The 26548-nt window shown below is 47.2% G+C and overlaps 1 protein-coding gene across 3 annotated transcripts in view; it reads right to left on the bottom strand.

The window, feature by feature from the left end:
• The window catches only part of FBLN2 (fibulin 2), a 117404-nt gene extending 102046 nt beyond the window's left edge, over window positions 1-15358 (bottom strand). Inside the window, exon 1 of one of the 3 annotated variants that reach the window (XM_067002854.1) lies at window positions 15336-15358. The gene's annotated coding sequence lies outside the window, so the exon portion shown is untranslated. Of the gene's footprint in view, window positions 1-7185; window positions 7336-8160; window positions 8315-15335 lie in introns of those variants that run through there. The other 2 variants (XM_048046172.2, XM_048046173.2) reach the window with 2 other exon arrangements.
• Window positions 15359-26548: the final 11190 nt, after the last annotated feature.

The following is a 26548-nucleotide window of genomic DNA, read 5'->3' as shown; positions in this document are numbered from 1 at the left end:
TAACTTGCCCATCAGGAAAAATGCCATTGAAAAACAGCTCGAAGAAGTTACTGGCCTTGTTGCACAGTTATGGGCTCTGCTGCTGCCCAAACGCTTGCCTGCGAACACCTAACCCTGCGCCCCGTCCCAGTGACTGATACAAATGCCGTGGGCTTTGTGCTCGCAGAGCTAGAGCCCAAACATAAGGATGTCACTGATGGCAGATGTTATTGAGTCTCTTTAAATGAGTTTTAGAAAAGCAGGCTTAAAAAGAAATGGAAACATTTCATTTTAAACCCAGCGGAGACTGCTTTATTTAAAACACACACATGCTTGCCTGACACACACTTCGCTGCCTATTAAAATCCTTTTTCCAGTGCAGAGACGTACCTCACTCACGGCAGCACCTGGAGCCTAGCTGCACATCGGGTATCTCAGTGCCCAGCCCTGCATGGTCACATAACAAAAAGGCATTTCTGGCCTCAGAGACAGACAGCCAAGGACTACAGCAACGTAACCAAGAATTATAATTAAATGTGACACTGTCTAGTTTAGAGGCACGCTTCAGCTTCAGGATAATCATCATGAAGTGCTCATTTATTTTTTCCACTGTTAACAGGATAGATGTTAGTAAAGGAAAGTATATACCAGTGAGTGTCCTTTTTGCTTACTAGCATCTTAGTTCATTTTGTTTAAATTTAAGAACAAAAGTGAAGCACTCAAGTTAACCTGTTTGCCCAGACTGAAGAGATGTTACTGCACGATCATGGTCTTTTACACATCCTAAATATTCAGACACTTGCAACACCCCGGGGTAGAGTGTACTATGTCAACACTTTGAAAAGAATGCAAAAGTTTTAATAAAAAAAAAAAAAAAGAGAGAGAGAGATTGCTTATTCACACTCTTGCTGTTAACGTCTGCATTTTACCAAGGCCCACGAATGATTTCAAACACTTTCCACAGGGCATACCCTTCTGGCCCAAAGCAAGCAGCCATGCCAGAAACCAAACAGCACGTCAGGGAGCAGGCTGCAGCTTTGGTTTGCTCTGAAGGCAAGCTGTGATGTTTCAGGGCACGCAGCAGTTCCTCTTAGCGAGTGGATCCATTTACGCTATTTACCAATTCAGGGCTGAGAGGTAATCCCCCAAATCAATCTGCTCTCTGCAGTATCAGGTTATATCTTTTCCAAGTGGCCGTCCAAGGTTTATACACTAATGATACCCAGTCTTTCAAGATAATTGGATGTTATATTATATTAATTATTTGATGGAGCTCCACACTTGAGGCAGATTAGTTTAGAATTGGAAAAACATGACCAAACGTAAATGTTCTGGCAATAAAAATTGAGTAAGGGGGTTAAAAAAAAACAAAAAAAAACACTCAATGGGCCTGGAAGAACCCCTGGCAAGCCTCAGCAGCTCAGCAAGAAAGATCTCCTCCTCTGATGAATGGTTTCAGCAAGCCACTAGGAAACCCGCGGTGCCTCTCCTGCCTCCCAGCTGTGCTGCAGAGCAGACCCCCGCCAGCAGCCTTGCGCCCTGCAGCAGTCCCTCCTGTCCTCCCTAACTCACCTCAGGAAGGAAGAAGACAAGCCCCAAAGCCAGCAGGATTGTCTTCAATAGTCTAATCAGTGGCTTGAGATAATCCACTTGATTTTGCCCAAAGCAATTTAGGAAGTGCTCAGAGTATGCAGCCAGCAGATAGGAGGGCTGCGACCTCCTGCCGGGAAGCAGTGACAGCCACGGGAGGCCACAACCACTGCCAGGGGCGATCTGGCGGCAGTCAGAGGGGACAGGTAACTGCCCATGCCTGACCTCAGCCTCGGGGCTTTCGAAAGGTGCAAACAAGGCCCCAGAGCTCAGCCCGTCCAGAGCTGCTAGCATCGTCCCTGTCAACTCCATTAAAAGCCAGCAGTATGTTCTCCAAATCAGTATCAAAAGTAAAATAAAATTGGTCTTTGGTATCAAAATTAAAATCTGGCAGCCTGTTCTCATGCAAAATCCATCATGGGTGATACATTTGTGGAGGACAGCTGGAACAAATCCATGACATTTAATGACATGGTAAAAGCAAACCTTGAGCAAACAACTTTAAATCATTTGAAATACTACTGCGAACGGACGGAACGTTACAGTGCTCACATGTTACAATAATTAATCATTTCTAAACAGTTGTTTTTAATTCCTTAAGAAAACACATCGTTTGCAGAAGTTGTGTGTGGGTTGTTTTTTTTTTTTTTCAGACGTATATTTAAAGTAGCTTTCTCCCATGAAAAGGTTTCAGGCTATGCAACACTGCAGAGTTTTAAAGGTATTCTGTCTCCTTAATATATAGAGTATTTATGACACCAACAAAACAATACTTTTCCAGCTCCCATCTCTTTTTTTTTTTTTGGTAAGTAATCTAGCCTCCAACGTCCAGTGCATAGTAAGGAAAAGCAAAAGTTCTACAAGTTGTTTCTATAAAACACTTAGGATGGGATTGTCACAGAAACATGGACAACAAATTGCATTTTAATTTTAAAGGGAATTCAAATCTCATAGGCATCGTCAAAATCTCTTTCTATGCATGCATATCCAGTATCATCTTAAACGGTTCACAAACCCTCAGGTAACTAAGCAGGCCTGTCCTTCCATGGGTAAAATAGCAAGTTAAACTCTAAGCTATTCAATCTGCACCACAGTGACACCCTTAAGGAGTCCAGCTGGTCCCAGTCCTGGTGGCTGCTGCAGGGCACCGGTGACCTGTGAAATTTCCCAGAAGGAACTGGTAACGGGACCCGAACCAGGAGCAGGGGGGATAGGTGTCAAGCTGAAATGATTAAGGACAGCACAAACGCGAGGGTATGGGGCACATCTTAAACCGATCCTGTCTGACAAACGTGTTTAAATTGATGCTGGACAAAGGGCTCGGCTCTCGCTTAGGAAGCGCCCAGGGGATGCCCAGACAGCCTCTCCTGGAGAGGCTGCAGCAGGAGCTGGCCGAGGACCAGCAGCTGGCTGGTAGTCCCCCGCCGCACGTCTGGCAGGAGGGACAGAGCGAACATTCACTGCCGTACTGCAGACTCAGCTAATTTAAGTCAAAACAAAGGTGGTTTGAGCTAACCTGGCTGGCTTTGCAGTGAGGTAGATTAAGAACACCCACAAGACCCCTTCTGCAGCTCTGTTGGGGATATAGCCTTTTCTGGCTACAGTTTCTATTTCCAAAAAGTCATGTATCCGGGCCCCAGGAATTGCTTTCTCTCCCTCCCTCCATCAGCAGTCTAAACAAAACCAGGTTAGGACCCTTCTTTGACTAGACATGTACAGGTGTAAGGGGTTAGCAGTCACTAAAACGTTTTGCTGATACAGGAAGAAACGAGCTCCTCATCTCCAAGGTTTGTTCACCGAACAGTGTCAAGTAAAAAACAGAACTGAACCAAAGTTTAATTCTGAGGAACAAAGAAATTCCCACCAAAACTGGCAGGACAGAAGCCTCTGGAACAAGGAGCAACAACTTTTAAAGCTTCACTTTGCTGAGGATCGTGGCTTACCCTCCTTCGTGACTTGCCCTCGGCAGCATCCCTCGAGTGCAGGCCGCCTGCAGCCCGGCCACCCGGCACCAGTTTGGCCAGCCCGGCTGTCCCTGCCTGCCTTCATTCACAAAAAGGAGACCGTGCTGATGAAAGCCCCAGGATCTAGCGCACCCAGCAATAAATGTCGGCAGCATCTCCCAGACAAGCATGTGTTTCCACAGCCGCCCTTGGGCTGGGGGTCACATCTGGACAACGAAGTCCGGGTGAGCTGCGTGCTCGGATCAGCGACGGTGCTTTAACTTCTCTCCGAGTTTGGATTCGGTCCACAGAGTTCATTAGCAAGCAAGTCAGACAGGAATGTATGACTCTCTTAAAGCAGACCGGGAGATGTAATTAGCACAATTTAATTTTCATGAGGTCTGTATTAGGTTTGTAACATGCCAGAATGAAAAGGTAACACAAAGGGTCTGATCTTGCTCTAATCATGTTCAGAAGAAGGAGTGGATCCAGGCCATAAATAAGCTGCAATTTCTTCATATCTAAGTGGGATATAGGTTTGTTTCAACGGTTTGATTTCTTAAGAGAAGACCACAGTAATGTAACCAGGAGAAAACAAACCAGTCTTTGGAAAGCCCCTTTCAGAAGACTCTTTCTTTTAGCTCCCGAACTACATGAACATAGAATCGAAAAGGACCTCCTGGGATATTAAACCCAAGCCCCTGTTATTAAAGGCAACATGTCACATCCAGCAAAAAGAAAGGTTAATATTATGCCAATGAGCTGGCAGGAAATCCAAATTTCTAATGCAAGTGAATAAGGGGAAAAGCTACACAAAAGTGAATGCATGGGACCATATCACTATATCAGAGCCTTATCCTAAACACAGGGGCTGTCGGTGCCTCTAAGGAGATAAGAGGCAGAGTCATTAAGGGTCAAGGTTCTTTGTGCCACTTGGGATCTGGATACAGAACAGTAACACATCAATGGAGCCCAGCCCCGGGGCAGAGGAGGAAGGGGAGCCCCAGCAGGCACGGCACTGCCATCTCCCGGGGCAGCTTACGGGCCCCTGCAACAAGGGCTGCCTCCAGAACAAACACAGCGCTGCCCGGGGCTGATGGCTGCTGACTCAGGAAGGAGGCAAGCAGCCCCAAGGCACTGATGGGGCAGCTAGCGGCACTCTGGTTTCTTCAGGGTTCGATGCTGGAAAGCGTGAAGGCAGCTGTAGGAAAGCACATACCTGTTCAAGTCTTTCACCAACCACACAAATCTCTGGATATTTTAAGGGACACTTCTGGTTTTGCCAGGAGCAGATAAACGCCAGTTCTTACCCACAGAACAGGTGAAGAAACTCCAAGGCATGAGAAAATTCCCAAAGAGCAGTTTTAAAGAGACCAACATGGTAAATATTTGTCACCTCCCAGAATAAAGGAAAGAAGGCAGCTGTGAAAAGAAAGCTTGGTTTGGTTCACAAGGGATGTAAAACAAGGGCTTGGGCAGTTCTGGCCACATGGCAATGCCCCAGTGGGGCCCTTCTCTGGTTGGGGAACTGTCCAGCAAAACTAAATTTGCTCTTCCATGCTGCACATCTGAGCGGGACAGAGGATCCATCCCACTGCCCACCATCACCCTTGGAAGGTTACCTAACCACTCGGTGCACAAATCCAAGTAAAGGGAGCTTCTTCCAGCTGCATGTAGATCAGGTGTATTTAGAAGTCTATAATGCCACACAATGACCTGATGCAACTGAAAACTTTTTAAAGTGGACAGAGAGGTCGATGGACAGAAGTAAGGAAAAGAGTGAAGGATCTTTACAATCATGGAAGCTGATTTGAATTAAAAGAACAAAGAAAAAAAAATCCTACTATTCAAATAAACTGCAAAGCAAGCATTTACCTACTCCTTGTCCCAGCATAGCCTGCAAAGCAGCTTACTGCAGCGGGCCCACAGACAAGGAATCACAGAGGTGGTACCAGGACTGAAAGCCTCAGCTGCTTTGCCACTGGTTTCTTGCCTTCGCTGGAGAAGGTAAAAGGTTAGAACTAGACGGTCTTTAAGGTCCCCCAACCCAAGCCATTCTGTGATTCCAGCCACTGCACTGAATTCAACAAATCCTGCTCTGAGCCTTTGTCATGAGACAAAACACGTGAAACGGTTACAATAATATGGCTGTTGAAAGATAAAGCAGCACTGGAAAAGGTTTGCCAACACACTAATGCCAATTAAGGGTGTGATTTTTGGATGACATTTTTATGCCAACACCAGCCCTATTAATGCTGGTTTAGCTGTGTCTTCAAAGCGATTTCACAGGTCCAGCTGATATGCCTTGGGAAACTAAGCAGTTAAAAAAACCCTTTTTTGGCCTCTATAGGCCCCATTCTGCCACTCGGGGAAAAATCTTTCATTTTAAAAAGTTTCATCCACTCCACTAATAAAGGTATTTTCTAACTACAGAGCTGCATCTTTCTCAGATAACTTTGTACCTATTAACCATATACCACAGTTGTTGTTGTCGTTAAAACACAGCCTAACCAAGCCACCAGTAAAGCTGTCTCTAACCGGTACATGGGCTGTGCCCACAGCCTGCACTGCCAGCAGAAGGGCCAGGATGCCCAAAACAAAGACTTCCATGCGGAAGAGCAGTGAAGGGGAGGATGTGGCTGCAGGTGGTGCATTAGACAGCCAGAGGGCCAGACACGCTCCCAAGCACCACCTCTCCGCTCACCACCTCTGGGCGCAAAAGAACGGCGAGGCTTGGCACTGCTACAGCTCAGCAACCACAGCTCCTTTTCCTTTGGTACCACGGGCCCCGAGAGAAATCCAGCGCTGCCGTGGCACCCGTAAGCCCCCGGGGCCTTGTGGCAGGTGGCACAGACCGTGTGCCCAACCCGGCCACCTCCGGGCTCGCTCCCCACGGGTGCCTGGGCTCCGGCGACCGACGGGCTTGGAGCGCCGAGGGAAAGCGATGCGGCGAGGGGAGGTTCGGGGGCACAGAACAGGCTGGGGCTCACCCAAGCCCTGACCATGCCAATTCTGCTGCCAGGGGCTGCATTGCTGCGCCCACCTCCCAGCCTGAACATCCCCACCACAGACCCTGCCCCGCTCTCCCGAGGGGGCAGCCAGTGCGGGTTCATGCCCAGCAACGCTCGCTCCAGGAACCCAAGCACACCGGCAAAAGCAGGCAGCAAGCACTTTCCTTAGCTTTCCCATCCATCTTCTCCCCTTCCTTTCAAACTTCCCGTTGGTTTTCGTTAAGCTCACATGAGGCGAGCGAGCCTGCACGACTTGGAGAAGGCTCTTACGGAACAGTTCTGCCAGATTTCCCCCACCTCCAAGTGACATTTGATTTGCAAACACTCCCACCGAACCGCAGGCTGCTCTCGCCTCCACCCAGGGAGTTGTTTTCCATAAAGCAACAGCTCCGAAACATCTACAGCAACTTTTTTCTTCTTTTTCCTTGACAATTTGCCACTTTCAGAACAACAACAACAACAAAGAGAGGCAGAGAGAAGAGAAACAGGGGAAGGAAATATTTGCCTATTTCTCCCGGTAGCCAGGAAACGGCTTCGGGGCGCGCCCCCTGCTCCGAGGGGCTGGGGGGCTCCCCTCCGCGCGGCACCGCCGGGCGCCCCGCGAGCTGTCGCCGCGCTGCTCTGTCGCGACAGGGACTCCGCGCCCGGGGCTCCGCACTTACCGCACGGCTCCGCTCCGCTCGGGAAGGGGCGAGGGGACCCCGGGAGGCAGAGGGAGGGGCCGGAAAGCTGCGGCGGGGCTGCCCGGGGGGGCCGCCGAGCACCGGCACCGGGCCGGGGCCAGGCGCAGCCCGGGCGGGAGGCGGGCAGCCCCGCGGGGCTGTGTGCGGCGCTCACCTGCAGGGGCAGGCTCTGCGCCCAGCTTACTGGTTTGCCACTGACACGGTGAGGAAAAAGTGGGCGAATAGCCCCCGCTGGTAACCGAGCCCCCCCGGTTTGCCCCGGTTCAGCCCGCTCGGTCCATCCAAAGGGGCTTCGACGCCGGGCCGAGCGGGGTTTGTGATTTCCTCGTTGTCCCGCTGCTGCTTGCCGGGATCGAAGCTGCCCCACGCTTACCTGGCGGCAGCCTGCCCCGGGAGCATCGGGGGCTGCAATCCTACCCTTTACATGGGGAGGGCCCAGCTGTCATATCTGTGTGACCGTACGGACTGCTTATAGACACCCATCCCGGTGTAAATCAGACACAAGTTCCCCACAGCACTGTGTCATCAGGAAAGCATCCCTCAGAGGGCTGTAAGAATAACCCCAGCTGCCTTCCCCCTCGTCAGGCTCACGGGCACAGCAGGCTGTCTCCCACACCCGGGCACCCATCCCACCCTGACGGGGACACTGGGCCCAGCTGCCCCCGGGGTGGCACAAGCCATGCCCAGGCACAGGCAGCGGGGACAGCCACCCAGCGCAGAGGGCTGAGCATCCACCGCCTGGCTGCTGGCTTTGCCTTTCCCAGGAACCAGGAGACAGAGCAGCAGCTACTGCGTGGTCAGAGCTGGTGGCTCCCAGCAGCGCCTGGTCACCTCCGCCCATCGCTGCCAGGGCAGGGGAGAGGTCCCTCTGCACCCTCCTCCTGCCCTCTCCTCTCCTCCTCCCAGCAGACGCCGCCCAGCCCGCAGTCCGTGAGAGGAAAAGCGCAGCATTACCTAGCACTCGGAGAAACGCTGCGCTGCCTCTGGCCCTCAGCAGCTCCCATTCAAGGCAAGTTTGAAATCTGCACAGGCAAAATGTGTGCACAATTACGGAAAAGTAGCAGTGTAAGAATTTCCATTTCTGAATAATGTGGTATCCTGCCTCTGACACGGCCAAAGCTTGGGAAAGTGGGACTGTCTTATTGTGCAATGTGGCAACGCGCGTGGGGACGGGGGCGCTGCCAGCCGCTGCTGGACACCCTCAAGCAATTGCAACTATACAAAATTATTGTGTAACTTTAGCCAAAGAGGAAAAAATGCTATTTACTTTGTGAGGAAACAATCAACCCTCCAAAAATGATCTTACACAGTCCTGAATTTCATCTGAAGGAGAAAGGAAAGCACAGAAAGAATAGGGGAATAACAGGCCGGGGGACTTGGATCTCTCTCCACCTCAGCAAAGATGCAATGTGAGCACTGCTGCTCTGACGGTGGCATTTACAGCCCCCTTAAATCGTCTGGTGACAGCCCATGAGTGCCACTTGCTGCCACCCAGCTGCGCCACGAGCAGATGGTAAGCAGCAGAGCCAGCGGTAACGTTTCATCGGGGCTTTGCACATTCGGTTTGTGGCCGAGCTGGGCGCGAGCGCCCATCTGCTGGCTCTGCGCCCCAGGCCCTGCATCACACTGCTTTGAGAAAGACCAGGAGAGTCCACTGGAGTCCACCCTACAGCTGGGATAATCTGAAACAGGAGCTACAGGGGACTCCCGAAATCACACCAGCAGTTTTTGCTGTTACAGCTGTGATAGCTTCAGCAGGTCTGTAGGGCGAATATCTTCCATCAGAGTGATTCACGCCCATGGAAGACACTCAACAAGCAGCCAGGAGCAGAGATCCTCCGTCACGTCTAAGAGGGGCACCCCTGGCTCTGTCAGACCTTCCAGGTTTCCCCTCCCCAAAATACCCAAGGACCATTACCTCCACTTGTGCTCCGCCAACACAGGCAGCGGCACCAGGAGGCACCAATGGCCAGACCCATTTAGATGGAAGCTAAACATCTGCCTCACCACCTGTAAAGCAGTGTTCCCAGTGCCCAGTTCCCAGTGCTGCAGGGGCTGCACGGACACAGCGTTCACTGGTGCACCTTCAGGCAGGGAAGGGTGCAGGGAAGCTGTGCGCAAGGTCTCAGGCTTGTAGCCAGAAGTTTACACCCGAGGACAGAGCTAAAGCGGAGCCACAGCACTGTCAGGGCAGATAACCATGACAAAGGGACCAGACTCTGCCCTGCTCCGCCTGTGATTTCCTGACATACTGCTGGGTCAAGTCAATTCATCCCTGCACACATGGGTGTAAACCAGCAATAACAGATGCCACGTAGCCCCAGAGGGAGGGCAGAATCTCCTCAGCAGAGCAGAGCAAAATGGTCACTATGAACCCATCAGCTCAGCTCTGCTATGCCTTGCCACAACACCACTCACCTGGATAAATTCGGGAAGTCTTAAACCCAAACTGAAAGATGGAGTCCTATGTTGGTGGCCTGTCCTCAGCCTTCACTCAGTCTTCCCAAGTCGTGGCTCAGGAACAGAGTAATTTTTTTCTGATGTCATAAGATCACTTAAAATGTTTTGCTTTGACTCCAAGTGACAGTGAAGAAATAATACATCCAGGAGTTTATAAAGTGAAGCTAAAAGGAAATATCCATCATTTCTGAATGAAACAAAGCTGACAAAAAGCATTGTTAGGGGACTGAAAGGGTAAGGCAGGCCGTGTGAATCCGCACAGGATACAGAGCGGCCCTCATTGGGGGGATTTGCACATACCCACCCAGGGACTAGCTTTGGAAAGCTGAACTCACTCTTTGGAAGTCTGACTCAGGGTGGAAAAATGTCCTTTTGGATTTTCATTCACCCATTTTTCACATCTTCAGCAGTCCTCAAACTCTGAGCCCTGCACAGGACACCGCAGGGCAGAGAGCTGGTGTTGTAGTCTCTCCTCCACGAGACGGGCAGGAAACCCAGACCCATAGGGAGCCTCTCTATATGCTATCGCTGAGCCTACAGAGCTCGACCCGCTAACAAGCAGCTGGAGCTTTCCCAAATGAAAGCCCCAAAGAAGAGGAATCAAATCAGGGGAAAGAAGGCATGGCATTATTGAATCCCAGGCAAAAAAAGGCCTAAGCAATGATTTCCTAATTGCAGACCGGTGGGAACCACATCACCAGCATCCTCTGCCCCTTTCTTCCTGCCACTGCAGATCGCAGGAACTGTTTTTGCCACATCTGTTCCGTGACTATCTCTTCCACGTGGCTGTAGCATTCCCACTTTAATGCAGTGCTACTTTGGCTGAATAACCACAGAACAGAGCTGAACAATTGTCAAGTGTGGGCAGACCCAGACTGAAATATTTTCTCACATGTTCTCATCCAACCATGGTTTTTCAGAATTTGGAAGATGTCACAAAGCAACAGAAAACAATGCCTTCTTGACCAAAGTCAGGCCATCCAGCAGCGTGCCTGTTATTGCAGCATACAGCTGGGAAGCACACGAAACGTATATGTCACATAGGAATAGCTTTTAGTGGACGTGGCTGCTTTGAAATACCAGAGTGTCAATATTCTAACACATTTCAAACGAGAGGAAAATTGCACAATTTAAAACCAGCCCAATCCAAACAAATCAGTTACAATGTGTGTCTGCTCTACCATCCCAGAGGAGAAAAGCTCATGCTGTTCTGGGGATTTCTGATCGCCAGGGCTCACAAAAATTTGCCATGACTTGTATGGTTGAACTCCTAGCAGGGGAACGCTGAAGGAACAGTTTACTAGAAGATGTGATGTGAGAATTAGATACCCAAAGAGTTTAGGAAGAAAACAGCATCCCCCTTTCTTTATCATCAGCCAGTTTTTCTGCAGGTATTTGGCCAAATTCACTACTCTGCTATACCCATTCAGTGCCCTTGGAGGAAATAAAGTTGCACATGTGAAATCGTAGAGCATAATTCTTCAAGTGAAGAGCAAGTGTACCCTGTGGTGACTTGCTGTTAATTTAATGTACTGACAGACCAAGAGCACTTATAAGCAGCATTCAATGAGGCATTCTTTCAGATTAATGCAAGTATCTGAGAGTTGTACCCAAACCAAATTAGAAAGGGCTCTTCAAGACAAATGGTGTGAAAAAAAATTTTTTTCTTGGAACCTGTCTTGAAACTACTCCTTGTTCTCAGACTTCACCATCAATAAATAAATAAAAGAAAGCATGGATCTCATGTCAGACATGACTGCTCGTCCTGTTAGCACCCTTTCAGAAGAAAGCATGCCTGCAGTTACTGCTCCGCAGGGTGCAGAGCCCCTGTCCAAAGTCAGCACTCTGACACCAGAAAATGTCACCTAATTAATTAGCTTTTGGACTACGGATGCTACTGGGACAAATCCTCTGCCAAGGTCAGCCTCTTCCTTCATCCCATAGGCAGGTACGGCATGGCCCCTTCCAGGGGTTGTTACCTTCATTGTCATCACGTGTGATAAAGTTCCTGAGAAACCCCAGCTCAGCATGCCTGACACAGGTCAGTTTGGACTGGTTTCTGATTACACAGTACTGGCTCAAATCTGACACTCATACAAGCGTGCAGAGAGCAGGCAGAGTTGCATTTTCCCCACTCACTCTTGCTGGCCTCTCCCATTTCCTCCTGGCAACCCCAGTTCCTCTCATAGGGTTTTCTGTACCTGAACATTTTGACAGTGAGGAAGTCGAGGATGCAATTGAAACAATGAACTCTTCTTTGTTGTTTTCTTTTTTGAAAGTGTGTCAGTAACAACCTTGAAAGTTTGTGGAAAACAGATGAAGCTTTACCTCTTTTGGTGGTGGATGAACTGACTAATGCAGACTGTTAAAATCCACTTCGGATTTGCTGCAGCAAATTACATGCAGGTTGTAAACTAAACAAAACTCATGATAAGAATGACCGCCAACATGTTGTGATGTTACCCTCCGAGTGGTGCTTCGTATCTGGATTCTGGAACATGCTCTTAATTTAGAAGGAATAACAGCACTGAAATGTCAGCAGAACGTTACAGATATTGAAGGTTGCCAACTAGGACCTAGAGCCTGCGGGCTCTTTCTGTGTGGGCTCTTTTTATGTGGGTTTCTGCACCCACATCCAACTCTGCTAACGTCAGCGGGTCTCTCCGTGGGTGCAGAGATCTGTCAGCACTGCATCCAGCCTTGCTGGATATAGCACTAGGTAGGATGCAGGAGGGCAGCCAGTGTGAAAGCCCGGGTGGCTACAGGTTGGAAGAAGAAAGTAACTGTGGAGAAGTCCAGCAGCTGAATAGTGATCAGGGCCAAAATATCCTCTGAGGCTGTACATGCTCTGAATTGCTTTTCTTGTAGAGCCACTTAATTTTTCAAAGTCTGGAGTCCCCTTATGGTTTTGTCCCGTGTTGGTGTGTGGAACAAATTAATATTGCAAGACAGTCATTTGCCTGGGAGCACTTACTAACAGGGCAAATAGGTGGCACAGTTGAGAGCAATTCAGAGCACAGGAGGAATTAAACATCAGGTAACTTCCAAAGAGCATCAACTGAGCAACTGGCAGGCAGTAAACCCAGCTGAGGGACTGAGGGCAAAGGAAACACAGGCAGCAAAGTGCCCATTTGGCTGCCTGGGACCATTGCCTCTCGTGGTCCAGCCAAGACCTGAGCTCAGGGCAGAGCTCTCCTGAGGGAGGAGACTGCCCCAGCTCCGTGCCCTCAGCAGCCACCATGCAGCCAGGAGGAAGGGCAACAGCCTGGGCTGGGGGCGTGCACCCCCACCTTCCAGCGGAGGAGAAGGGATGAAATCGGAGAGGCTGCAGGGGGACGCAGTCAGCCCCAGGCAGACAGCGCAGCTAGCTTTTAGCTCTCCCTCAACGCTGTGTGAGCTTTTTTCCAATCCCCTGCCCTTTAGTGCAAGTGAGGACTTGCCAGGCTTTTAGTAAATTGCATCTTCTGTCATTCCTTTACTTACATATTTAGTTTACTTACTTCCCAATTGCTGAATTTTACCTGTTCATCTTCTACTACCAGGAGCTTTTCCCTTCACACTAATATTTCTGCTCCCAGCAGCTTGCTGACTGACATTTGCACAACCACCTTCAAATTAACAGTTCTTCCATTTGCCAAGGTGGGCACATATCTATCTCCTGCCGCTATCAGAAGGAGCTGCTGCTGCTGGAGTCAAGTGTCTTTTCCCACATGTACAGTGCCCACAAGATAAAACTCTCCAAAACCAGCATATGCTATGGCACACACAGCCCTGCAGGCATGTTCTCATACATTCATATTTCTGCTCTTGTAAAATTTGGGATTCACTCCCATCTCCACAACATTAGTTATCTGTTTGCTTTTTATATGCACTAGCCTATGCAGGATCCCCTTCTTTCCTTTCCTAATTATAAATGAATTTTGTCGATGCGTAATTGTGTGCCTGAACATTTCCAGCTAGGTCCCAATCACTCTCTCCATTAACAACCATGGGAAGATTGTGTCCTCATCCCTGAGACAAGGCACTACTTCCATCTGATATTTCTGTGTTTCACTGCACGTGAAGTACCATTTTATTGTTTCACAACTTTCTGCTCTGCTATTTGGAGTTGCCCCCAACTTTTCCCTCTCCCTGAGTTATCAGAAAACTGCCAGAAACACACAGGCCTTCAAAACCAGGCAGAATCACAGACAGAACTACCTCTGTCTCATCTTTAGTGCTCACAAATAAAGAGGGAAATGCTGTTTAAGCCTCCATTAGGATCTCAAATCCCAGCAGCACTTTGTGTCACTTCACCTTGTTAACTGGAGCTGTTGCTTTGTCTCAGCTGCTCCACACAGCAAGCTTTGCTCAGTCCTCCCGTATGAGTTGCACACAGGAGCCTGTCCTAACCAGCACCTGAGTTTTCGTGAGGATTTTGGCCTAACCCCAGTCACAGAGGCCCACCGGGCCAAGGCAGAGACCCCACTCCCCCCGGGACCACAGCTCAGCCCACACAGGCCTAGGTCTACTGCCTGTGTGAGCAGGAGGTGCCTCTGAATTTGCGAGGGACTCCATGGTCCTCTCTGATAAAGAAGCATGTGAACCCTTATAAGTTACTTCACAAAGATCATGGTTTTCCTCTGGGGGATAAATCCAATACAAACATTTGTATGCTGACCAAGAAACCAGGCTCTACACCTTAATACCATCCTGGATTCCTAAGGATTTGTATACCTGCTATACGAATAAACTGCCCAGATGGCTGTTCCCTCAGTATTACCCCGTGCACAACTTGCTGTTTGATGCTGCTATCCTGAAGGAGCATGATAGAGAATTCCTTGCTATAACACCTTTCAGTAGCTATTGCGAGCCATTACCATTAAAGCAGCTGAGAAACCGCACTAGTCCAGGTGTGGATGTAGCCATGACGCCAGCTGAGCTGTGCCACAGCGCCTGGCTCTGCCCCCCAGCAGCACGACTGCAGCAACAGATGTGGCACAGCCTGCTGGTTTTACTGCTGCCTTGTGATCCCGCCAGGCAGCAGCGGGCATCACCAGAGTACTCGTCCGTTTCTTTTCCCCAAAGCTATTCTCTAGAAAAACCATCAGCCTCTGGTTTTCAACACCTTCTCCTCAGAAAATTAGTGTTATATTAAAATAAACTATTTGGGTTAGGAACTAACCTGCTGTTATTTAAGCATGCAATTGTCACTTCTGCTTTTCTCCCTTGCTTTAATATGCAAATGATCCAAAGCAACAAGTAAAATCATATTGTGACTTCTGTGTGGACACAGGCAACTGCCACCAAGCACTGGCAGACCATGCTCCTCCTCCAGCCAGGGACAAGGCCTCGTATTAGAGGCTTCCCAAATTGGATAAGGTGTGGAGCTAATAAAAACTTGAATCAGCCTGGAGACCCGATGATTAAATCTTGGAAAGCTGAGGGCCATGTGAGCCGGTTAGTACTGACTTCTACCATGATGGATCTCTAACAACATGTGAAAGTTATCATCTACTGAGGCAAAACATCCCTGTTGTTGGGCAGCACAGACGCACAGCTAGCCAAGTTCTTAGCAAAACGATCTCATGAGACCCATGGGGACTATTTGGAGATGTCATCCTGCACAAATACACCTAGTTCAAACAAAATCATCTCAGTTAAAAGTTAAAAAGTAGTCCCAATGTTACCTGCTCTGGAAAATCCAGCTGAGCTCTTTCCTTTTTTTTTCCACCTTAGCTGAAACTGCAGCTTTGGAGCTGGGTCCATACAACATGCATTCCTTTTACAGAACATACTTCTTTCCTGAATTTATGAACGCTGTTGGGTAGGGAAGTAACAAGGCTCTAATACTATGTGGCCCCGGTTAATTTGTACCCAAAGACCAACTCATGATTGCCTTGGACATGGTTCTTCTGTTACTACCGAAGGGAATAGATGACCCCATAAAACAGACAGCAGCAACGCCCCCTTCACAGCTGTCTCCAGTTTTTCTCCTGAAATTTGGCTGGGTGCTTTCTTCAGGATTCAGAACACAGATGTAAACTATTTAGGGATATCCCTGTTTCTCCTTAACAATGCCAGAGAGAATGAAATGTGGCCCGTTAGTTTTACAGCCATTGGGAAAAAAAAAACCACAAAACTCTACAGTGATGTTCTGACCTGCAGCAGACGGGTCTGTCTCCTCAGCATACTATGGTTTCTGGGAAGTGCTGCTCTGAAGAAGTTTTCAGGCAGCAGCGGGCAGATCCCCAGCTGTCTGCAGAACCTGCTCCGGTGGTCTCCAGAGTAAGCCATGCACCTTCACAGGAATGGGAAAAGATAGGAACACAGAGGGAATATATGTATATATATACACTCATATGTGTGTATATGTACGTTTAAGATGAGATCTGTCAATTGGTGAGGAGAGAGAAAAACCTGGAGTCCCCCTCAGAGCCCAGCCTGTGTCAGCTTCTGCCACCAGAGCAAGGAGAAGGATCTGGTTCTCCCCCAATTTCAACACTGGATGAGGAGACGTGACCCTGGGTGGCTGTCCCAGGCAAAGACGGGAACCTGAGATTTGCTCAGGTTTCTGTGGGGTGATGGGAGCGAGGTGCCCACTGCAAAGTACCTCAGGTTGGAGTAGGAGAACACGGAACTAATTAGTGAAAAGAAAATGAATGAAGGGAAGGCATCATAGGGCTGCCTGAGGAGAGGAGCATCTGCCAGAAGCTGCCAGCCTCCAGCTTGGGGGGGGAAGTTTCAGACTGGGAAGACAACTGTGAAGATGTCTCCCAAGAGAAATGAGCTGCACTTACAGCTCCAGCTCTGTAAAATAACCGGAGCAGGGGGAGCACGGCCTGCTGCGAGGCAGCCATGACCCTCCAGCCACAGGCGCCTGCAGCTTGCCTCTCAGCACACTGCTGTTGAATTTCACCCCAAGGCGACGATCCCTTCTGCTTCTCACAGGGAGCTGTGATGTTTCACCAGGGCCTGGGAACCACTTGGAGACCCTTCAGCGCCAGGCCCTGTGGTGCAGGAGGTCACGCTTCTGTCCCCGCACCGAGGTGCTGCCTCGCAATTAGAAGTTTTCCAGCAGAACTTCAACTGTCTCCACACGCAGCTTGGCAGGGCTAAATTTAAGCTTGCAAGCTGTTATTTACTTTTTTTTTTTTTTAATGCAAGAGATCTGTGCGCAAAGCACTCTGTGCAAAGTGTGTGTGGGTTTGGGAAGTGGGAGAAAACTGTGAATAGATTCAAGTTCTTCACTGGTTACCGAAAGTCTGCCTGAGATGTAAATTCATGCTTAGACCTTAATACAGATATCTTAAAAATGCATGGAGACCTGAGTTTATGTTGTCTTTTTTTATTTAAGTAGACCTCTACCTTCAAGAAATAAACCAGTGCTTTGTCTTTGTGAGGCACTGCTGTAAAAAGAACGTCTTATCTCCTGCGTTTGTCGTTATGTGGCATCAACAAAGCGTTACTGAAAAGCATCTTGCTATAATAGTAGTTTAAAGTTTGTTTTCTAAACAGAGCTGTTGTTTGCCCATAATAATGTAAATTTGCAATTCTCCTTTACACTTCACATATGATGAGAGAAAGAGATTTTTTAGATCTCCCCACAGGAAAGACTTAATTGTAAAGCAAAGCACTAAGTATGACATTTATCTGAGATCGTAAAGGCTACAGTAATTAAAAAAGACTAAAACATATGGTGCACCTCATGAGGATGGCTAGTGTGATCTCCCAAACTGAACCTTTTTGGTTACTGCAAAGAAACAGGAAGATACAGATATTCTCCTCGATGTTGAATCATAAAATAAGCCTTTGCTTTAGTCATGGTGAATCAGGAATGGCATTCACATTTTAACTCCATCAATCTGGAGGAGAATGACTTCCTTTCATCTGGTGAGCAGATATGAGCTACAGTTTGGATCTATTGATGCATTTACAGTCAGGTATGAGGGAAATTGTCATTAGTGGCTTGTAACAGTCTGGCAGCTGATGTCAGCACATGACAGTGCCATGCTTCAGCTAGAGGAGGAGTGTCACGTAATCAGCCCTTACGTTATACTCAGGGCACTCTCCCCAGTCACAAATGTTAGGTTATGTTTCAGTGATATTATAGGTATAATATGGACCACAACCAAACCTTTGTCAGCAGGCTCTGACAGGCTTCCAGTTGAAGATGTTGCCATGCAGTCTTATCCTGTAACAAACGTTAACAAACAAACAAACAAAAATAACCCAAACCAGCTATATAACAACAACCACTTGTGTAAGCAGATAATACATAGAAGGTGAAAGCCAAATCCTTAGCTGGCATTAACTAGTCTAGCTCTAGTACATCACCACTCACTAGCTCTTTTCTGGGCTCAGTTCTCGTTATTTCATAGTTCAAAGGTCTACGTTCATACTTCAAGGTACAGAAAAAAAGACTGAAAATTTTGAGCTACAAGTTTAAAACTGTGTTTTGTGAAAATCTATCCTTGGTTAGAACCCTCAAGCGTCATCTTTTGCTTCTGTGCATCAACTGGGGACACATTGCTTGGGCTGGTATAGTGTACGTTTCTGATGGGAAGGCACCTGCTGGTTATTTAAGCCTTCCACCTCAGGGGACAATATTAATTAAAGTAAAACTGATGAACGTACACAGCTTTTTGGCTTTCAGGAAGACAGTTTAAAAGGAAGTCAAGCTAATGAGAATTACTGTGACAGTGATAAGGAAAGTGAAGTTCTGGCAACCGCACATTTTCCAAGGCAATTCTTGGGCATTTTTAAGTGCCTTACATGAAACTGCATGGGCAGTCTCAACATACTGACTCAATGCTGCAGCTCAATGCTTTGCTGCAGCTGGGTAAAGAATATTTGCACTAACCCAGACATGCAAAGCAGAGCATTATCCTGATTAGTTATTGAAATCCATCCTATCCAAGGAGAGGAAAATCAGAGAAGGCAGGTAAACACAAAAAGTGTGTATTTTTTCTTTCTCTTCCCTAAAAGGGAGGTCAGAATAATAAGAGTATCAGAAAAAGGCAAGAAATATATATGAAAAGAAAAGCAGATAAGAAAGTACGTCTGACGGTCATTCAGCCAAGAATTATTTAGTGTCACATACTTGTGTGTATGACCCACGCATGCGATACATGCCTGGTGCATTACATGTCCATCATGGTATCTGCAGGGTATCACAAGAAAACTATCTGACACTAGATTAATGCTAATTCCCAGACCAATCAGCAGTATCACTAGGGAAGATGACATCCATTACACAAGTCTGTGACTATCTCATTCACCAAGAACCCTTTCCCTCAGCCCACGCAGCCACCACCACACAGAGCTTCTTCCCCTGTCTCCTTTTGGAATGGACCCAAATTCATCATTCGGTCACTTTGCTCCAAATAGTAACCACTGTCACCCAGGAGCACATGCTATAATAACCAAACTCGGCCTAACCACAAGCTCTGTCCTCACATCTCAGCCAGAACAGCCTGTTGTGGTCAGGTGAGGAGTCTGATATGGGGTAAGAGGCAGGAAGGTTGGTCCATCCCTCACAAATCAAGTTGGTATCTTCATTGATTCAAAGTGGCACCTTCAAAAGGGAGGACAGGAATTTGGGCACCATTTTTCCTGGAGAGAAGCCTGAAACTCATAGCCCTCAGCCAGCGGTATTTATAAGATGCAATGTGCCCAATTAAATGACATCACTGATGGAGAAAGATGTGCTAATCTGTCAGACCTGCAAAGCAATAACTGCTGGTGACAGCAGCAGCTAGACCAGCAACAGTGCAGCAATAAGCAGTCCAAACCTTTAGCAAAGGAACCACAATTTTTCCTGGAGATACAGCTTTTCAGTAGAAGTAACATCAAGCTCATAAAAACTGGGGTTTTGCTTCTCTTTTCTTTTCTTTTTTCTTCTTCTGTGTAAGTGCCTGGAAACAAAAGAAAAGGAAGAGGATAATTTCTCTGGTGTTAAAATGCTTTCTGACTAAAACTATTTCTGGATTCCTCAAACCCTTCATTTGCAGTTTCATACCAGGAAAAAAAAAAAAAAAGTGTGTGGTTTGCATTTTTAAGGAAAAGATTCTCAGATGAATTTGTGTAGATTTGGATATAAATTACTTTCAGGCTCAGCTTCCAACAAGATGGCAAATCTCATTTGTGACTCCCAACTGTCTGCAGTCTTCAGTAACTGTAGCAGCCTGTAGGTATTCTCTCAAGTTGAGCTTGCTGCATTCATTCAAGTATGAGCTCAAAGGCAAAAATATGTTTTCTTCTATCAGATGCCTTATTTAGGTGTGATTTACATAAAGGAAAGAAGTGTGTGAGAAATATCAATATTTGCATTTTAAACATGATTTTAGGATGTCTGTTGTGGTTCATTCATCTGCTTCTTGGCTCTTCAGTACATTTAGCTCATTTTTATTTGACTATAAAAGCATATGGATCTCATTAGCTTAATGGTGAGCTTATTTATTCTTCATCCACTTGCTGGCACTTTTTTAACTTTTAACTGCAGCAGGGGGCTAGGTGAACTATGTTTATATTCAAAATTTTCCATGTCATAGCTAACCTGATTACTAACTCCCTGATCCTAGCTAAATACCCAAGGAAAGTCTAGGTGACATTCACCTTGATTTTTCCCTTTTCAGGTAAGATGTGGTGGTATCTTTCTGCTAAGCAGAGGCTTTGGAGAGGGAAGGCCAACAGGGACAGCTGGAAATATTTCATGAGACTGACTGAGGAACTCGTAGTCTCCAGGCATCTGTGGTTCATGTGGGCTGTCTTGGGTTCATATAGACCCACACCGAGTTACAAGCATATGAAGTATTCTTTCTGCAACCGGACAGTGAGAGCATGTGCCCTGCTTGAGTGACCAGGCAAAATGCCAGAGAGGAGAAGCACCCACCATAGGTGCTGGGGGTCCTTAGCTTGACAGTTGGGGCAGTTGTTATGTAGGACCGATGGCCACCTCTAGCTTGCATTTCAGATCCCTCACAATTTTCCCCAGAAATCTGTGCAAGTCTCTTAATCCCCCAGCTGAGTTCATTGGGAGCTTCCCTCTAACCCTGTATAGTATCAAAATATGACAACTTTTACCTTTTCTCATCTCTGAAGGAAAAATATATACATATATGTGATTTATATATATATATATTTAAAATTATTAAAGAACTGAGGCCCAGCTCCTAGGACACTGAAAAGAAATATGTGCTCGGAGATGTTCAACAGCCTCTGAGCCCCTCAGAGAGAAGGTGGGAAATGAAGGAGTGCTGCGTGAAAAAGCTACCTAGAAAAAGGAAGTAGCTGCCTTTGCTAAGGAAATAGTACAGCAGCTAGTTAACGCTCCTAGCTGAGATCACACGTCTAGGAAATTTACCACTTACCATGTATTAGTGCAATATCAAGCCTAGCAGTTCACAACCTCAGACCTGCTAGATTCTTGCAAAAACACCCTGAGCATATCTTATTTTTCACTCCCATCTAATTGATAAAAATAACGAAGCAGTTTTTTTACTTCCCTTGTAAAACACTTACATTAGTGCTTCCTGTGCTATTCGTGTTTCTCTTCCCTGCGTTCTCCCAGCAGGGGTGACGACTGACTGACTGGTGCGGGACCATGGGCTGGTGTGGGACCACGGGATCCCTGCCAGCCAGGGTCCTGCACCGCGTGGTGCTGCAGTCCCTCACACCTGCGGGCTGCTGGCAGTGCCCGGCGCCGTGCTGAGGTTTTTCTTCATCCCGGCTCCCAGCGGTGGTAGCAATGTGGAAGTATTAACACCCACCTGGCATGCCAGAGGTGAGAAAATTGTTGAAAAATACAGCAATTGAATTTCCAGCTTATCAAGCGTTATGGAACAGCGTTCCCCTCTTCAAATTTCATTTAAAAGTCCCTTGCTTTATCTTTCCATTTTTCCATCAACGTTGACAAGCCTTAAAGGCCGAGTAGGTTGTGGGGACAGAGGGCTTGTTCTGAAGCTCCCGTAAGGCCCCTGCCGTTAGGGCTTGCTGAACATCAGCCACCCTCTTCACCTGCCCTTATCGTGCTTCCCAACACATCCCCAGAGCACGCCTTACCAAATTCCATCTCATGGCCACTCAAAAAATATATTCTTATTTAAAATCTACCTTTTGCATTGTACACAAGAGCCTAATTTCTGTGTGGAACTACTTTGCATGCTGCAGAAAGAGAAATAATATGAGAAGGATTAAGTAGGAAAATGTTTTTGTTTCAAGAAGTCAGTTTCGTGACAAAGAATAATCAGCTTCCAAAAGCAAATATGTCTCATTTCTAATTTCTGTGTATGGCCAGCACGAATAGCTATAATAATTCCACTAAAAAAGAAAAAAAAAAGAAATCTAATAAAAGAACAAAAAACAACCTTTCCAAGATAAACCCCTCTGTATGCAAAAGAAAGTGAAGCTGATAAACTCTAAAAGGGAAATTCACTCTGCAGCAGAATGAATGTCCCCAGGGCCCAGGGGTTTATCCATCCTGCTCCGCGCTCCCTCCTGCTTCTGCATCTTCCAAAGCAGAGGCCCCATCAGAGCTCAGGGAGTTTGGGTAGAAGTCTGTGTCCGACCCCTGCTGAGCAGTCCCATGGAAATTAGGGGGATGCTGAGAGAGCAATTTCTATTTAGCTCTGAAAGATAAAGCAGAAGTCTGAGTATTTCTTTAGAGGGCTTTGGGGTTTGCATAAATCAATGGCCACATCCTAAGGGGCAGAAGCAACCCACCCTTTGCAGCAGGACACGCACTGCAGGTCTCCTCCATCCTGGGCATTGAGTTGTTCGTCATCATCCGTATCCTCTAACTGGATATGGCCCTTGCCATCCTTGTAGCCTTCTGCGTACATCTTGAGCTGTAGCTTCAAATGGGGTCTCTCTACCCACAAACCATCCATAAGGGTCATTCCTGGAGGAAGCCACGAACATTACACTGCTCATACACAGAAATGCCAGGGTAGCTACCTGCAGTAAGTCAGTTTATGTCGCAAGTGTCACCCCGACAGCCAAGTCACCCCGTGGAGCTCAGGAGTAGCAGGACAGAGGTTTGGAAAGCACTAGAAGGGCAGCTGCAGCCTCCAGTTGGCTATTCCCACAGCTTGGACTGAGCTGAAGCACCAAGTGATGGAGCTGCTGGGCACGGGGTGCCGCCGCCTCTGCCACACATGCAGACCTCCAGGGACTGCTCAGGAGCCTCGCCGAGCTCAGAGCAGCCGCTGCCTGCGCCCATCATCCTTCCTGCCACTTCCATACTCCATCCGAGCAGGCGACCTTAAAGCATGAGGGGTAGCATCAGGCAGTCGGTACAGCAATTGTATGCCAGCGGAGAGCAGAGGGGAAACAAGGCTCGCTCAAAATGTTGTTTGTGCTCCTGGCACGGCGGTAATGAATGCAGAGAAAATGCCAGGGCAGCTTTAAGCCTGGAAAAGAGGAGGATCTGCTGGAATGGCAGAAACTAAAAAATGGAGCTAATGAATGCAGCTGCAATCCCAATACCGTGAGCACTGAGGCTGCATTCTCTTCAAACTCAGACTCGCAGGCAAAGTTAGCAGTGGTTTTAGTTATTCAAGGAATGCCGAACAGAGCTGAAATGGGTCTGCTGTGACAACAGAAAAGCCTACATAAAAGTTAAGCAATACGAGCATTAACAATGAGATCTTGCAGTCCTGGGCTAATAAAACATGTACACGCCACGGTGCATACCAGAAAACCCAAAGCTCTCCCTGAGTTCAAGTCCAACAAGTCTTTTCTACCCCAGCTTTGGTTTCCTACCTGCCCTCCCGTGGGCGCACATTGCATCGTGATTTAGCCCAAGCTGCTTGGTGTCTCTTTAACGGACTAGGGCCCAATACTAAGAAATGTTCCCTTAATATTTCGAGAATTAATGATGCATGAGTAATGCAGTAGGCCGATCCAAGAAATGTTCCAGTATACTTTCATATTATCGAGTTTTTCCAAGCACCTAATTTCCCTAACTACCCACAGAGTGCTGGAAGCGACTGGTAGCCCTCGGAGGCAGCTGCCCGCCTGGAAGCGGTGGCTGCCCCCGGCCCTCCCGGCCTCTCCAGAGGTGCAGGGGAGGCAACGTGGAGGACGCATCCATAGCAGGCACCTTGCTAGAGGCTGTGCGGTTTCTGAAACGCACTTGAACAAGCCCTTTGCATTAATTCTGAATTTGCAGGGGAGCTTTTCCCCACACAGCCCAACGGGAAGCTGCGTGCCAGCCTGCTCGCACCATTTCTGCAGCGGTGCCTCCAGGCTCTGTGCAGCGCAGCTCTCCCTGCGCTGCCTGACAGCTTGCAGCCCTGTTTTCTTGTCTTGTCAGCCACAGGATTTCTTTTAACTAAAAGCCTCCTCCTAATCCGCACTTTTTTTGGAGTTGGAGAGGTTTTGGAACTCAGACGATCGTATGGTGTTACTTAATGAATTGCATGTTTTGTCTTGCTTCTGCTGGTTGATTTTTTTAAGCAAATTTTCATTAGGCTGCCTCACTCAATACCATTTGTCAGCTGTGTAGTGCCTCTCACCAAAACATTAATGTGGTTGTGGTTACAACACATGCAAATTCTGTAAAACCTGAAGTCTCTTACCAGGACAACAGCAGAAGATGCTTCAGAAGCCTGACATGCTTCCTTTGTTGTAGAAACCAGAAAAAAAAGAGAATTATTACTTAACACAAGTTACTGCAGAGACAGCCAATAACTGCTCATCCTCCAGTTCAGCTGCAAGTCTCTTTCCCCTCACAGCCATCACTGACAGTTGCTAAATTTTGTGGTGAGGACAGCAGCAGTGTCTGCATGAACTTGCATGCCTATTTTCAAGAACAGACAGATTTGGGCCTTTTGAAAGGTATTAGCAATTTTCTATGTTTTTTTTTTTCTTGCAGTTCTTTAGGCTGGTCTATCTGACACTGCTCTGTGGCAGAACTGGTGGTGATGGCCACACAATCTGGCTGAGGAGCACCAGGCTCGGGCAGGACCAGCCACCAGCCCTTGGTGCTGCTCTGCTCTGCAGCGCGGCGCTCGCCTGACCTCGTTTTCCAGTGTAATTCCGCTCTGCAGCTTGATGTTGGGAGGCTGGCCTGGTGGGGTTTCATAATGATCTGGAAATCCATGGGAAATGATAATGTGTGCACAGTTCACAGGGTGATTTTTCTTTTTTTTTTTTTTCCTTTTTTTTTTTTTTTAATTTATTGCTAAGACTACAAAACCAAATCTGGGATCTGAAAGGCAAGCTGGACTCCTTCCTTGTCAAACCCTAGCAGTAAAGATTGCAGAAAAAACTCACTTAACCCTTCTTCCTAATGAAAACCATGCAGAGCTCTGCCTCCTGAAGCTCTTTGTGCTCAGCAGCTTGGAGGGAGGAGAGGAGAGGGCAGGGCAAGCAACACTGACTGAAGTTGGGCCTTCACTCAATTTCCACCTTCGAAAATTAGGCAGCATTTTAAGTAATCCTAAATATTTTTTTAATATGGGTTTTTCAGCAAGGAAGAAAGAACTGTTTCTAGGTACAGTTCAGATGATTTCAGTAGATTTGCCGAGTCACTGTTAGATTCTCCACAGTTATTTGAACTGGGTAAAAGGCAAAAGTTTTAACAGAGCAAAACCAGAGGCTTCATTCAGTTCCCTCGTGTCCCTGCTTTGGGCCCAGCCTTACAGCCTTTGCACCACTCCCCTGGGATTTCATCTGTTGCATGCTGACCTGCATTTTGATTTTTCCTTTCTCTATCACTAACCAAGTTAACTGCAGCAAGTCTCTTGGCCATTTACTGCCCTGATCTTCAACCCTCTCTTCTCGACCCTCTGCTCTGCCTCCACCTGACTGCAAGACATTTCGTATGTACGATTCTGTGCCAAACCCTTACCCTTTACAAAGGTAAATGCTGCAGCTCTGCTAGCACCTACTCTGTTCCAACTGTCAGGCTGTCAGAGCAGTAAATAGGCAAATATTTTGCTTGGCAGTACTGGTTGAAGTTTTGTAAACTGAATTTAAAGTCCAGAGCAATAAGTTCCTTTCTGTAACACAATAGAAAATATACAGGAAAGTAAGTTCAGTTTTTTTGTACCTTGTACAGAATGAAAATTACTATAAAAACACAAAAATATTAATTCAGTATATCAGCTGATGATATTGCTCCCATAAGATGATGACCACTTGATATGATGGTGGTTTTGAGTATATATGTATGAAAATCACACCTCAGTGTATTCATAAATAGGGAGATAAGATTACTTGCATAGATTCCTGAGGTGGGGAACAAAATTACCCCTCCCTTGTGCTAAGACAAAAATGACAAATCAGTAAACAGTTGTATTTTAAGGTGGTGTGTCCAAAAAATGCTGAAACTGCTGTTGTAATCTTGACAGACAGACATAACCACATCAACATTTCACACAAAACCTTATGTGATGTGAAAAATATGTTGTTTATTCTGCTCCTAGAGAGCTAAATGAAAAATTGCTCCATCTCTATCCCAGTGCATCTCACCATACTGCTGTGCAATAGAAAGAAATTTCAGTCAACTATAAACCTAGAATTGGATTTCTTTTTTTTTTTTCTTTAGCCTTCATGGTTAATGCCAACCTTATTAAAAAAAAAAAAAAGTCTTTGCTGGTACCCAAAACCCTGATGACTTGACAGTTTAAAGACCTTTGCATAGGAAAGATGTGGTACTTGTTGCATCATCCAAACACACAGTCCTCCCATGTACCTCTCGCTTGGACACCAGGAGATTTGTTAAGCAGGAACTTAGTATGGAGACACAGATGGCTGTGCTAAAGAGCTGCTCTCCATAGGCAAAAATTGTAGCCATGGGTGCCCCACTTTGCCGGGGCAGTTAAGCCCATGCAGCCATTCACATCTGCTTCTGGTGTCAGCGTGGAAATCTCCTGCTCCTGCCAGGCTGCGCAGC

Source organism: Anser cygnoides, chromosome 10, assembly GCF_040182565.1.
Source record: "Anser cygnoides isolate HZ-2024a breed goose chromosome 10, Taihu_goose_T2T_genome, whole genome shotgun sequence".
In the NCBI taxonomy this organism is placed as follows: Eukaryota; Metazoa; Chordata; class Aves; order Anseriformes; family Anatidae; genus Anser; species Anser cygnoides.
Note: the sequence above shows the minus strand (reverse complement) of the source record. Positions and strands in the feature narration are given on the sequence as shown.